Source organism: Danio rerio, chromosome 18 (assembly GCF_052040795.2).
Source record: "Danio rerio strain M-AB ecotype USA chromosome 18, GRCz13ab, whole genome shotgun sequence".
Lineage (NCBI taxonomy): Eukaryota > Metazoa > Chordata > Actinopteri > Cypriniformes > Danionidae > Danio > Danio rerio.
Window position 1 is genome coordinate 27029191 of NC_141038.1, and position 15477 is coordinate 27044667.

The 15477-nt window shown below is 36.7% G+C and overlaps 2 protein-coding genes across 4 annotated transcripts in view; both read right to left on the reverse strand.

Moving 5' to 3' along the window:
* LOC147839744 (uncharacterized) overlaps positions 1-15477 on the reverse strand; it is a 512229-nt gene that overhangs the window by 63547 nt on the left and 433205 nt on the right. The window lies entirely within an intron of this gene.
* Positions 1-15477, reverse strand: part of gnrhr4 (gonadotropin releasing hormone receptor 4) — a 156638-nt gene that overhangs the window by 52054 nt on the left and 89107 nt on the right. The window contains exon 3 of one of the 3 annotated variants that reach the window (XR_015514057.1): positions 9250-9389. The exons of the other annotated variants lie outside the window; for them this stretch is intronic. The gene's annotated coding sequence lies outside the window, so the exon portion shown is untranslated. Of the gene's footprint in view, positions 1-9249; positions 9390-15477 lie in introns of those variants that run through there. 3 annotated transcript variants of the gene reach the window in all.

Sequence of the window (15477 nt, forward strand, 5' to 3'; positions counted from 1 at the left end):
AAGTAATTCATCGGTGGAGTCACTCTGAAGTGTTTTGGCTTTCAGCAGTGACTTTTACATTATACTCATCTAAACTAAAATGACGCTACTTGATGGCTCAGTGTTTAGCAATGTCACCTTACAGCAAGAAGGTCGCTGGTTTGATCCCCGGCTGGGCCAGTTTGCATTTCTGTGTGAAGTTCATGGACATGTTCTCCCTGTATTCACGTGGATGTCCTCCAGATGCTCCGGCTCTCCCAAGAGTCCAAAGACATGTGGTATAGGTAAATTGATTAAACTAAGTTGGCCGTAGTGTATGACGGTGAACGAGTGTAATTAGATGTTTTCCAGTAGTGGGTTGCAGCTGGAAGGGCATCCGCTGTGTAAAACATATGCTGGATAAGTTGGTGGTTCATTCAGCTGTGGCAACCCCTGAATAAAGGGACTAAGCTGAAGGAAAATGAATGAATGAATGAATGAATGAATGAATGAATGAATGAATGAATGAATGAATGAATGAACTAAACTTCAATTATGACATTTATAAAACTGAATGAAGCATTTCTTATTTAAATAGAACTACACCAGCATTCTACTCTACTCTTATCACTGCCTGGATTGCTGGAATGTTCCACAATTTTAAACATTATAGCTTTTTATTCTGTATTCTTCACCCAAGTTAAACTGCTCTGGCACAATTAACATTGTAACAAGTACTATAAAAAAATAAAGATGAATTGAATTGAAAGCTGTCTAGAAAAAAGATAGACACCTCCCACAATAATGGCTAGCCACAAAAAAAGTGGCTGTGACGAAATTGACATGAGTTGCCATGCCATCTGCTGGTGTTGTACCATCAAGTCCATAGTCAAGCCACACAACATCTTACCAGGATGTTTTATAACACTTCAGTTTTTTTTTTTTTTGATTTCATTTTTCAGCAGATTACCTAAAACACCAAAACTTGTTTGCAGACGATGATATTATTGTGCTTGATTAGCCAGTCCATTCACCTTAACTAAAGCCTGTGATAAGAAACATCCAACCAAACAAAACAGATGAGCTGAAAGCCATTATCAAAGAAACCTGGGTTTTAAAAATGCATCACCTCCATGCCAAAGCACATTTTGAAGCAGTAATTAATGCAAAAAGAGCCCCAACCAGATATTGAGTGCATAATGAATATATAATATGAAACAGTTTGCATTAATGAAACTGCGAGAAAAAAAAAATCAAGAATTCCTCTGTAATTTTCTAATATTTGGAGACGCTCCTGTACTGTATGCACAGTGCAGGGTGAAGCATAACAATAGTTGTCAGAAGATCTGCTTTTCTAGCATGCACATCATTGCTGTTTAGATCCATTATAAGAGATTTAGACAGCAATAGCCATGGACTGCTGGTGCTGCTGGTTTAAGGACAAAAGGGCAGAAAATTGCAGACCCTGTAAGTTTAGAATCTAGTAGTGGACTCAGACATGCACATCACAGTGAGTCAGTGTGGAAGTCAAACAAAGTAAAGGTTAGATAAAAATCAAGTGGCATGAGGACAGAAGAGACAGAGATGAAGAGAAAAAGAAAAGGGACACAGTTCCCAATTCAATATATACATGGGGAAAACTCAAGTGCAGTGACCTGAGGTTGTAGAAAAATGCGTATTACTTTTCGTTGAAACCAAGTGTTTTGTTGAAGAATGAACTAAACAATTGTCTATCCCCTGAATAAAACTCATTGATTTCCAGACTTAAGGCAATCTAACAGTCAGTTTATAATCGTTATTTTTTTTTCTTGTCAGAAAAAAAAAATCCATACATGCATTCTGTATAATTCCTAATCCCACTGCCCAAAGCAATTCTACATCAAATCCTTTTCATGCATTAAATCATGTGAAAACTCTCTGGTATTACAATACAAAATAATGGCATGCATGTGACAAGCATGGGATGATCATTAATATAGTTTCCATGACAACATTTAATACATCAAGCAATGTAGTTTCTGAACACACACACACACAGTTGGGGGTGATGGAAAGTCCTGCTGGAGGATGAGGTGGTGATGACTCTTGCGGGAGTCGAAGCTCTGGGTAATGCTCCTGCTGGAGTCAGTGCCAAGGGGAGGCGGTGAGGTTTGGCAGGAGTTGGGAAAACGGGAGAAGACATTAAAGACAGAGACAGGCCTGGAGCAGGTGCGGTGGGGGGTTAAAGGGAGCTTGGTGAGGGAAAACATTCCTACGGGAGTCAGAATAGTGATATGGCGAGAAAGCTGAGTCACACTCAGTGCTAGAAGGAAGAAAGAGAAGAGAAAGTGGCTGGATCATGCCCTCGCCCTTGGGTGCTGGAAGATGGGTGTGGACTAGTAAGGGTCTTTTGGGCTTCTCTGAGGTGGCACTGGCTGTGATGGATGTAGGTCTTGGAGGCATCTGATGACCACTGTCACTGTTGCAGGTTTGTCACTCTTCTGGAGTGTCTGTTTAATCATGTGGGTTTGTTTTTGTTTTTTGTTTTTTTGGTCACATGCTATGACGGCACTCAGCTGGTTTGATAGGCTTTGATTATCAAGCCTATATATATATGGGCGACATTTTCTATGTTTCCTTGTCAGTTCGTTACGTGTGCTTATGTGTATGCTTGTTGGTGCTTAGGACCATGAGGAGTTACCACTGGACCCTGTTCTCCTGTCTGATCCCTGCCCTGTTTTCTCCTAGTCCTAGCACCACACACACTCATTCCTTGCATTTATATTGACTGTGTCAAATAAATTCTTTTCACTCGCACTTGGATACTTCTTAACATTATTTGACTGTGACAGACCACCTTCCAAGAGTTTGTATTTGGTGCTGATGTGGTGGCTGCTTTAATTCACTCTTCTAAGAGTGGCTGGAGTATGAGTCCAGAGGGAAGACTGAAAGGCGAAGGACTTTTTATACAGTAGGTGTTAAACCAGAAACGTGTTTTTGGGTGGTTAGTAATCCTCATATGGGGGAAAAGGGAACTGGGATTTTGGGATTTCCTACATTGTGTTGTGAAAAGATGTCTGGCAGAGGAGAGGGGGGATTAAAAACGTAAATGAAATGTCTTTTGCGTGATTGTTCTGTTTTTTTTTCTTTGTTTATGAGGAAAGAAATGGTTTCATTATGAAACAGTTAAATTTGGGGTGGATGTTTGGGTTGAAATTGGAGGTTATAGTGATTTCGAAGCATCTGAGGGAACCAAAAAATGGAAGGGTGAACATAGTATCAAGGGTGGAGTCTGTACGAACAAACAGATAACCTATGCGGAGAGTGGAAATGCATTTGGAGAAGATGCAAAGGCCCGTTTACACTAGTGCGTTTTAGTATTAAAACAGCGTTTTACATCAAAAACGATCCGCATCCACACTAGCGTTTCACCTAGCATTTCTGAACATATTTCCGTCCACACTACGCCACCACAAACGTATATCATGTGACCATTCATGCAGTCTGAACATGCGCATTATAGTATCAACATAAAGCATGTGTCTCGCTCGGCATTTGGTTATTGTTAGTCAACAAACGTTGATTGAACAATGAACACGATGGCGAAGATGCAAGAAAGGTATTTTTGTGGACAGACGACGAGGTCGAGTTGTTACTAAACGTAACAAATGAATAACTGCACAATGGCGCCTAAACAGTCAATAGTGCAAACAACGCTCCCATTTCTGTGTCCATGTTGTTGTTTACAGTAAAGGTTCCGGTAGTGTTGAAGCCATTATAATCATGGGATAGGGGCTTGACGAATAAGGGAAGGATACGCAATGACAAAAAAGCCCCAATCAGGTAGCAAATCTCAGTAGCCCCGCCTCCGTTTTCAGATGTCTCCGTTTTCCCTCATCCACACTGAGACGGAGCAGCAGCGTTTTAGAAAGAAAACGGCCTCTCCACCGTTTCCAAAATGCTTCATTTTCGGCGTTCGAAAACTGCGGTGTAGTGTGGACGGATGGCTTAACCGTAGCAAAACTTATGCGTTTTCAATCTAAAATGCATAAGTTTTGCTACGGTTACGTCATGCTTCCACACTAAGTAGTTTTGTGGTGTTTTGTGGTGATTAGGGCAGATGAGGTAGTACGAAGGAAGTGTTGAGACACCTGGATGAAATTTGTTGGATAAACCTGAAATGAGAAATTCAGAAAAGTTAGAGTCAGGGTGAAAACTTAATTCAGAAGAGCACTGAGATATATTCACGGGAATTCACGGGAATTCAAGGGGCACGCTGCTGCAATAGCTGCAAGTATGCAGGAATTTACAAGAGTGGTGAAAGCACCTGGTTTTATTCGGTCACGCCGATCACTTGACGCAGAAGCATAAACCAGGCTTTAAGGTTGGAGCTGGTAGCAATTGGCTGATGGGAGGAAAAATAATGTGCTGAAGTATGTGGGGTTAAGGGGTATGGGAAACTGCAGAGGGTTGTGAATAGTAAAAGTAGTGGGAGAAGGCCAGGGAAAGGGGGTAGGGAAAAGTTTGTTGGTAAACTGGGGAGCTGGGATATTGTCCGGTTATTTGTTGGTAGTTGGATATTGTAGCAGTGGTGTTCTTTCATTCTTGTGATGCTGGTGAAGGTAAGTGCCAGATTGAAGTTGCAGGGGAAGGAGATCGTTGACAGCATTGGACTTGGGTGGTAGAAGAGTGGATTGGAGTGGGTGGTAGAGAAGTGGCTGAGTCTCGGAGAGAGTGGGGCTTTTGCTGGAGTTGTTGGTGCTGTTGTTAAATATGTCGATGATGAAGAGTAGTGCTATAGAAGTCGCATGGTGTTCTGTAGTGGTTGTGTTCTTCAAAAAATGAAGAAAAGTAAGCTAAGATAAAATAGGCTATTTATTCTAGACTTGGATTTATCCGATTGGTTATCGATGCTTGTTGATGTGTAACTATGATCAATCATAGCATGTCATTCTCTCAAAATTAGTTTTTAAAACTTCACAAATGTAAATCGTGTTTAATTAACAGCAAGTATATTAGTGTTTACTATGGTAACCTGTATCATATTCTGACTTATTTTTCAGATACAATGTGGTACCAGGGTAATTGGTCTTTTTGCACTAACAACTTGATTTTCTGAAGTGAGGACAACATCACAATTCAAATTTTGCATGGAGACAAAGGTCAGGAAATGACCTGTTTGAAGCAGAAACCAAGATGACCCTCTTACTAGAAGGTTGTCATCACTGGGAAAATCGTTTTTATAAAAACATACAGTATTTTCATGGAATACAATGCCCTAGGTTATTTCCATTAGACCTTTCTCACCCACACACTCTTCTTCCCTGGCTCATTCTCAATGTATAGTAGGTTATTTTCCTGCATTTGATGTTCCCCATTCCACCCTAAGAAGATGTTCAATGTTCTCCGGTGAACTTTTCTCAGTATCTAAGAAACAAATGAATGGCAGATAAGCGTTTATTAGGTACTGTAGGTAGGAGGTGTATTCATATTCATCTTGGTCAATTTGCATTTAGACATGTGTGACACATAGTGATTTTGTGCAAAAATTGCTTTAACAAAGAGAAAAATGTGCAGCATTTCTGATTAGTTCTGCTGACCACGAACTGAACCACAAGTGAAAAAATACCCAAACCATTTTTCAGGTCATTATCACCAAGGAGAGGGTCAAAACCTGCTGCAAATATGAACTGTGACATAACAAAGATGATTCATTAGGTCAGTGTTATTTTCAAAAGCAAACAGGCTGCTGCAAATGATAGTAATGATGCAATCTGAGGCATCATGCGTGCAATCCATTCAGCACTGACATTTATTTGTTCAGTTCCTTTTTTATTTTATGCATTTATGCTTTTTATTTTGCCATTGACAAAAGTCTGCTCATTCTTCCATTTTCCGTTCAGTGGCAGGATCTTTTAAACTCTAAAGTTGTAGCTGACTAACTTGTTCTTTATAAGAAGGGTTTACTGTACACCATCTAATAGCTGCTAGGCTTAGCACAATCAAAAGTGGCTCCTATATACCCATTTACCTGCTTGCCATTTATACATAAAAATGCTAAATCATCATTGCAAGAGGTTGAACAATTATAACTTCATAATGTGTTATTAAAAGCTGGCCTTAAGCTCACGTCACTGATCTTTAATATTCATTTTTTATCTTAATTATTGTTACAATTCCAATAACTGCCTTTAATAATAATTTATTTTATATTGCAATGGCAAAGCTGACTGTCACATGATCTTTCATAAATTCTTCATTATCATTTTCTTGTGTCAAAATTTGATGCATACTTACTTAACTAAAATATTCATTTCTTTTTAAATCTCATACTGACCTTCAAGTAGTGTAGTTTAACCAACTGATTATTAACATACTGTTAGTTCTTCTGGCATCTCCCCACTAAAGAAAAACCAATGAAATCTGGACAAAACCTTTTTACTATAACAGTGCATCGCATACGGTGTTGCCTAGTCACATAATTGTAGGAAGCTTGGAGGGAGACAAATAAATGAGAAGCCAATTGTGAGCAGAGAAGCAAGCCCTTAAGGGTTTATTTTCAGGTTAAATTAGCATCACTGAAACATCAATTTCATTCGCACAACAAAACAATTACATTATTTTAAATTTTTTTTAAAGTACCATTGGAGCTGTTTCATCGATGCCCTTGTTTAACATTTACTGTAGTATCATAAAACATGCAATTATTAAATCAGACGCAATATGTTTTTTTTTAAGCACAAAGCACAAGCATCTTAATCATATGAAACTCATCTGAATGACATGTATATATTTCCAGATATGAGATTCCTTAAAATATAATTCTTAGAATAAATCTAAACGATCTTACCAATTATATATATATATATATATATATATATATATATATATATATATATATATATATATATATATTTATATATATATATATATTTATATATATATATATATATATATATATATATATATATATATATATTTATATATATATATATATATATATATATATATATATATATATATATATATATATATATATATTTATTTATATATTTATATATATATATATATATATATATATATATATATATATATATATATATATATATTAATAGCCTCCAAGAAAAAGCAATACATTTATTACAGTACTTTTTTACGAAAAACCCAATTGTTCATTGTTAGTGTATGCTAACTCACGGTGCATTAAAGGTGCAGAAGTTGATTGTCTTCAAAAACATTTTTTTTTTTTTTGTGCTGGTTGAAAGTCTAGAAAGATTATCTAAATGTGTTTCTATGTATTTTTATATTTTTGTATTTTTATATTTTGGGTAAGGTACAAGACTAAAAAATGTTTCTAAAAAATTGTCAGGTCGACAAATAACTCTATTACGACAGTTAACTCAAACTGTCTGTCAACAAATTTAAATTTGTATTTCTGCGCAGCCTCTTTACGCAAACAGATACGTCATTTGCATGTACACAAGAAGCATGGCTACCTACTGACAGTGAGAGACATCAGGCAAACTCTGCATCAACCTCTAAGGCTTCTTTCTGAAAGACCAACGTGGCCTTGTATCCATGAAAAGAACGATTGTTTTTGAAAGGGCTTCAAGGAATCCAAACTTTTCTAAATCCTGAATCAATATCGAAATGAATTTTGCACACTGGAGGGAAATGGCGTTATGCAGTTCAAAACCACGATCAGAAGGGTTACACCATGGCAGAAGAATTACTATTAGACGGGTATGTTTTAAAACTATTTTAGCCACGCAAAGTTTATGTCGATTGTGTTCTAGTTTATCAATGGGTTTATGGGAAGGTGTTTTTCAGCTTCTGAAAACATCCGGCAAGATATTTTTTACGTATCTTTTAGAGCATCGATAATAGAGTTAGTTAAATAGACCTAATCATTCATTTAGTTGTTCAAGTGTAATAGGATATGAAAACAAGCGATGTACGAGGATTGGTGAGCACAATGGAGAATGAAAAGTCACTCCATGTCTTGGTATTGCAAGTAAAACCATGGCAGAATATTTCTGTTTTAAGCACTCCTTTTTTCTGATCAGATTTTTATTTAGTTGAATAAAAAAAAAACATAAGTAAATAGCGCTTTTCTGTCTAACCAGCTTTGCTGAGGTGAAGTTTGATTTATATTCGCACATTCGTTCGTTTTTGAACAGTGACAACTCTTGTCACGCTCCCACTCTAACCTTATACTTTGAATATTGAGTCTGAAATAGCATGTAGGAATGACTTCAAAACAACATTAGCACTGTTATAATGACAGTGAAAAATGTTGTATTTTATAGTCATTGGCTGATTATATGATTTCACTATTTTGAATTTGCAAACAATACTTTTCTAAAATTATATTATCTATATTAAAATCCGAATGTGCAAATTTAAAACAAACTTTACCCCTATGCCAGATTTGGAGAAATGTAGTTCTTGCACCTGCTGGCCTGTCAACAACTACACTGGACAAAGTGCATCTCTCGAGTTTTCTAACTGGTGAATGACATGATCTAGTGTTCTATAAGGTTGTCTATCATCATCAGTGTTCGTGAATTCATGACTTAAGGAGGCAAGGTTTTAGACGGCAGGGGAGGGATGGCAATTTTTATTATTCTAATGCTAGCATTCTGGCGGATCACCTACTGCACCTTTAACTAATGTTAACAAGCATGAACTTGGATGTTAATAATGCATCAGTAACTGTTGAACTATGATTAATGAATTGGGTACAAGTATTGTTTACACTTAGTTCATGTTAGTAAATACATTAACTACTGAAACCATATTGTAAAAGTGCGAGTAAAACACAAACAGAATAAAAAGAGTTCATTCTTAATAATGAACCTGGTATGATGGAATTTTTCTGAGTTCTTATAAAGCAATACAATCAGTCTGTGTAAAAAAATAAATAAATAAAAAACAAAAGAAACAATATTGCTATTAAAAATAAAAGAAGTAGTTTAATAAAAGCTGTGTAAACTCTTGTTAATAAAAATTCAGACCATGTTAAACTCCTGCTAGTATGTTTTCTGCCCAATGTGATATGTTGCGCCCAGAATGCAAAATTCCGAAGTTCCAAAGAAATATATTCTGCATGCAAAAACCATACATGCCTGCAAGACTTTGAGATAAGAGTCAAATCTTAAGCTCTCAAGCACCAAGAAAAATATCGTCCAGCTTTATGAAAAAAATTAGTCCAGGAAGGCAATCTGAGTGAGTTGGTAAGAGGTGAACCTTACATGGATGAAGTCGACATGGTCGGACAGATATTATCCCATTGGGAGTGTGGTCTAAAGCCATGTGCAGTGTCTAGTGGTAGAAATAAAAGGTCAAGCAATGTAGGAATGTGTCATATGGACTTCTTTTGATATGGCGAAGACTGATCCTCCACTGACATACATGCTGTTCTGCTTGTAACAAGTTATTTTTGAACATCTCTGCAAAAAAAAAAAAAAAAAAAATACAATCAACAGTCATGTAGGGTGATATTTAAGATCTAAAGTAACCTGGGCTTCAGAATTTTTTTTATTTTATTTTATTGGTAGAATTATTAACATATAGAGTGACCTGTATAATTGGCTTACTGAACACACAGTATTACTGTAATTAATATGTTTTGTTGTTGTTTTATGTGTGTATCAATTGGGAGTCAGACTCCCCAATTAATTTTTTTTTTGTTATGTTTTGTAAATTAGTTAGAGAACAAAATTTGATTCTCAAATGCATTATTGTTATGAATATTATTTTTGTTTGTTGTTTGTTTGTTTGTTTGTTTATGAATCAACTGCATACGGCAAAACCAAAGTCTGACTCCTAAAGAAATTTATGATTCATCTTGTGTAAGCTCTCTTATTCTTAGTATGGTTTTACTAAATTTATTACAGAGAGACAGAGTTTACTTGTGTCTCGAAAGCAAAAAAAACTGAGTACTTTACTTTCTAACATCTCAAGTTATTTCAAAATCAGAGCATATAAACCATTTTGTAACTTTTTTGTGTGTGTTTGTATGCTACTTTTTATGGCTTTGCGATGTAAACTGGCATGTTGCTATGTCAATAATGTGCTCTAGTAGGTACATAAATATCAAAAACAACAAAACAATAAAAAAGGTCAAGTATTTTGGTGTGACTCAAGAGTCAGATCTGAATTTCAGTAGTCACGTTAAAGCAGACAGTAAACCAGCATACTATCATCTCAAAAACATAAGAGTTTTATCACCAGCAAGGTGGATTACTGCAATAGACTCTTCACTGGCCCTCCCAAAAAGACAGATTGCAGCTCATTTAGAACACTGCTGCCAGGATTCTGAGCAAAACCAGGGAATCTGAGCATACACACACCTGTCCTGTATTTACATGGGGTCTATTAATCACTAAATAGCCTAGGATCGCAATACATTTTGCTCACTGAATACAACTCAACAGGTCACTCAGATCATTTGAATCATGTAAATTAGAAATTCCAAGGGAAGTTCAGTCAAACCAGGGTGAATCCACTTTTGCTACTACGCTCTCTGCTAACGGAAATGATCTGTTAGAAATGAGCTGTCAGAAATGATCAGATATGCTCCAACATTAGGCACATTCAAATTAAGACTGAAAACACTTCTGTTTAGCCGTGCCTTTACTGAATGAGCACTGTGCTATGTCCGACAGATCACACTATTGTGTCTTTCTTTTCTTTTTCATTCTTTTATAACCTGTTTTAACACATTTTTTCTGTTTTTCATTATGGTTATTCCTTGCTGTTTTTATTTTTTTATACTTGTTTATTTTATTTCTGTTTATGTAAAACACTTTGAATTACTTTTGTGTATGAAATGTGCTATATAAACAAACATGCCTTGCCTGAATAGTTTTTTTTTTTTTAATAATTAACATTTTCACAATTTTGTATATTTTCTTACAATAATTATAATTGTGATGCATTGTATTCACATACAGTATAGTTCTGGGGTTTTCAAAGTGTGAGGCGCGCCTCCCCTGGGGGGCGCCAGAGCATGTCAGGGGAGGCGCGGCAAAAAATGTTATATAATAAAAATTTAATTATTAAGTTTAATTATTATATGTATTTTTTTTATATTTTTTAAACGTTTTAATTAAACAAAGCTAAAAAATAATAATACGTCAAAAATAAGAAAATCTTTTTTACCCAGAAGGCCATAGCTGTGAATTCGCTTCTGTTTGGCAAGCCCGCCAATACAGGTATATGCCTGCTAATACAATGGATCGGTTTCTGAGACCCCCCGATTCAAAGCCTTCAAGTTTAGGGCTTAAACCCAAAAGACGACTATATGATGATCAGTATTTGAGTTTAGGATTTACGTGGACAGGACCAGCTGATAAACCACGACCTTTATGTGTGGTTTGTCAAGATATTTCGGCTAATGACAGCATGAGACCCGCTAAACTTCGGCGACACCTTGAAACCAAGCATGATGAGGTAGCAGGAAAACCTCCAGAATTTGTGTGTGTGTGTGTGTGCGCGCGTGTGTGCGTGGGTATTTAGGAGGAGGGGGCCGCCAACGGATAAGTTGTGTCAAAAGGGAGGCCCACTGTCTTAGACTTTGAAAAACCCTGGTATAGTTGATGAATATTGTGAGGTGGGTTAATTCATAAACTCCTTCTTTCACTCAAAATATTTACAATTTTTTTTACATTTGTAAGCAAATTATAGTATATTCTAAATGAGATGGATGGTGCTTTATATGACTCACTTATCTCTGCAATGTCTGGCTGTATCAAGATAGTCCCAAATCTCTCTGTGGACAGTGTGTGTCGACAATTGTTTTTTTATGGTGATAAGTGCTGTGAACCCACATTCACAAAGGTCCATTTTCCTGAAGGGCATCGAAGTCTTCAAAGTGCGATTTATTCATACAGGATCCTCTGCATGCAGGCCTTTCCAGAAATATGGTGTGAATTCTCTTTTCAAAAAGGCTTTTAGTGAGACCCTCTTGCTCAGAAATGGTTATCTGGGCTGTCATAGAATAAATGTCAAATGCAGCTGTTATCAATAGCCACATTTACATGTACACCGTTTTCAGCTTGCCATTCTGATTAAAATTGTTATAGAAAGAGTTGGTAGACTGTTTAAAGAGACATTATATGATAATAACATGTGCTGGTGCTTTCAGTCTAAATGTGCAAATTAGACTATCCTTGTTGCTTTTTTTATTCCTGTTAACATGAGTTCCATTATTTATTATGCACACTATTTTTATGTAAAGGACTCAGTGAAAACCCTTATTGTACTAACATGATGCCCCATATTTTCACATTGATGCTAGTTATCTCTGGCACAAACAGCTGTTTATGGTTAACAAGAACAAATTCTGAGCTGTGCAGAACAGTGCTGTTGCAAATCGTAATAGTATGCTAATCACTTAAACATGTTTACATAGCAGGATCTTTATTTTGTTGGTTTATATAAAGGTTTAGCCCATCTCTTTTTAACTGCATTACATTTTCATTTTGTTTGGGCATTTCGTAAACATTTGATTACTTTACAAATTCTGTGGATGGATAAGTATTGTGAACAAAATCGATGAAAACACATGGAGGAACACCTTCGCATGTTGAGATGTACTTAGTATGTGTGTGTGCTGGCGCTCACCGGCTACTTCACGTGCACATGGGTCAGAGCTTGAAGGTAAACAAACATTGGCTTATCATAAGAATTTTATCAATAATTTTTACACAGTTGCATTAAGAAACATAGAAATTTTATCCGACTAACATAGCAGCTAAATGTGTCTGGAAAAAATTCTAAAGCTTTCATTTTCATAAACAGCGCGGATGTAAATGCCTCTGAGTGTTCTGATTGGCTAAAGTAGTTGTCTCACGTCAGTGCATTCTAGACGTGAACACGCTCTTTCAGGCAATCTTTCTTATGTGTTCACACAGTGCAGCATTCCGGCAAATTACTGGGAATGTTACAACTTTTCCTTCCAGAAAGTTGTGGAACGAATTTACCGGTATTTTCAAAAAGGGCCTGTTCACACGTACAGAAATTTACGGAAAATTGCAGGTAATTTTCCGGAAAGGTCTGTATGTGTGAAAGGGGCTATTGTCTGGCTTTGCAAAGTATCTTTGCAACAATCCTTGATTTTGGACAATCCTTGTAATCTGAGGTTCACCTCGTTCAAAGTGGAAAGAAATCTCCAAGATAGGCCAATATTGTGAGCTTTTTTGTCCTGTGGTCATTCACACAAATTCAAAAAGAAGGACAAAAAAAGGCTTGTCTATCAATCTATCAATTCACATCAAAACCTTCCTTCTTGACAGCCATCGAACAAAAGATTAGCAGAATAGCCATTTCAAGATACAGTGCATTTGGTAAGTTTTCATAGCACTTCACCTTTTCCACATTTGTTACAGCCTTTTTCCAAAATGGATTAAATTAATTTATTTCCTCAAAATTTTACACACAGTACTCCATAATGACAATGTGAGAATACGACGCCACAAGTTTGGCACACCTGTCTTTAGGAATTTTTGCCCATTCCTCTTTGCAGTACCAGTATCAGGTTGGAGGGGAAGTGATGGTTTACAGCCATTTTCAGATCTCTCCAGAGATGTTCAATAGAATTTAGGGTCTGGGGTCTGGCTGGGCCACTCAAGGACATACTTTTGAGTTGTTGTGAAGCCACCCCATTGATATTTAAAGACCACAGACATCTGCATTGTGAAATGCCGAGATTTTTTTTTTTTCCATTCAGCATGTGGTATGAAATTCCATTTAAACATAACTCTTCCAGCAGTTCATAGTTACATCCAATATCTTGTTTGTCAGGGAGGGCATGCATGAAATGTTTGTGAATGAAAGTGGAAGTGCAAAACTGCAATTAAAATTGACAAATTAAAAATGAAACACCCGAAATTACATGAAACCCTGGAGGATATGTGGATAGCTCGTTGACACAATGATGTTGATAGAAATATGTGCTATAACATGTAAAACGGGATCATGAAAGTAACACTCAAAAAGCAACTCATGTAAACACCTTAGTCTTATTATTCTCCTAATTAAATTAAAGCAAATAATTTGATTACTGATGTCCATGTAAATGTAGTCACTGTCCTGCGGGAAGATGAACTTTTGCCCCAGTCTGAGGTCAAGAGCACTCTGAAGCAGGTTTTCATTCAGGATGTCTCTGTACATTGCTGCATTCATCTTTCCCTCTATCCTGACTAATCTTCCAGTGCCTGCTGCTGAAAAACATCCACACAGCATGATGCTGCCACTACCATGCTTCACTGTAAGGATGGTATTAGCCTGGTGATGAGCGGTGCCTGGTTTTCTCCAAACGTTCTGAGAGTTCTTCAGAAGCCTTTTGGCAAATTCCAGGCGGGGAGTGGCTTCTGTCTGGCCACTCTACCATACAGGCCTGACTGGTGGACTGCTGCAAAGATAGTTATCCTTCTGGAAGGTTCTCCTCTCTCCACAGAAGAACGCTGGAGCTCAGACAGAGTGACCAGTAGGTTATTGATCACCTCCCTGACTAAGGCCCTTCCGCCCGATCACTCAGCTTAGATGACCGGCCAGCTCTAGGAAGAGTCCTGGTGGTTACAAACATCTTCCACTTGCGGATGATGGAGGCCATTGTGCTCATTGGAACATTTAGAGCAACAGAGCGTTTTCTGTAAACCTCATATATATAACCTTATATAGACGGGTGTATGCCTTTTCAAATCATGTCCAATCAACTAAATTTACCACAGGTGAACTCCAATTTACCTGCTAAAACATCTCAACAATGATCAGTTGAAACAGAATGTACCTGAGCTCAATTTAGAGCTTCACGGCCGAGGCTGTGAATACTGATGTACATGTGATTTTTTTCATTTTTTTTTTTTTTTTAAATGAAATAATGATTTATACATTTGCAAAATTTAAAAAAAAAATCACATTGTCATTATACGGTATTGTGTGTAGAATTTTGAGGAAATAAATTAATTTAATCCATTTTGGAATAATGCTGTAACTTAAAATAAATGTGGAAAAAGTGAAGCACTATGAATACTTTCTGAATGCACTGTATAGAAAGAATACAATAAGACCTTGTTCTAAGAAGGATCGCAAAGCCCTTAAAGCATACTGTACAATAGAAACTATCATAATGCTTTTCTGTGGATGCTGCAATGTGCCAATCTGTTTGCACATGTGCCATTCCATTATTCTACCCAGTCATTAGTTTTGCTCCATTTCTACAGATGCCCACACATTTTGGAAACAGACGCCCAAGTGATCCAAAAGCTATCTGAAAAATTGGAAATCTCCTAGGTTTCTTTTCCATTCAAAAGAAAAGTACTCATAATTGTATCAGACATATACAATACCAACAGCTTAGCTAAACCAGCCACATCTGTTGATTCATTAAATTGCCTATTATTTGCTTGTTTTAGTATGGAGTAGCTCTTAAAAAAAAAAGCCTTCAGCCATATCAGCAGTTATGTCTGATGATGATGTAATTTTTAAGTGTAATTTTAACCATTTTGGCTACTCTGCAACTCACCATCTAGG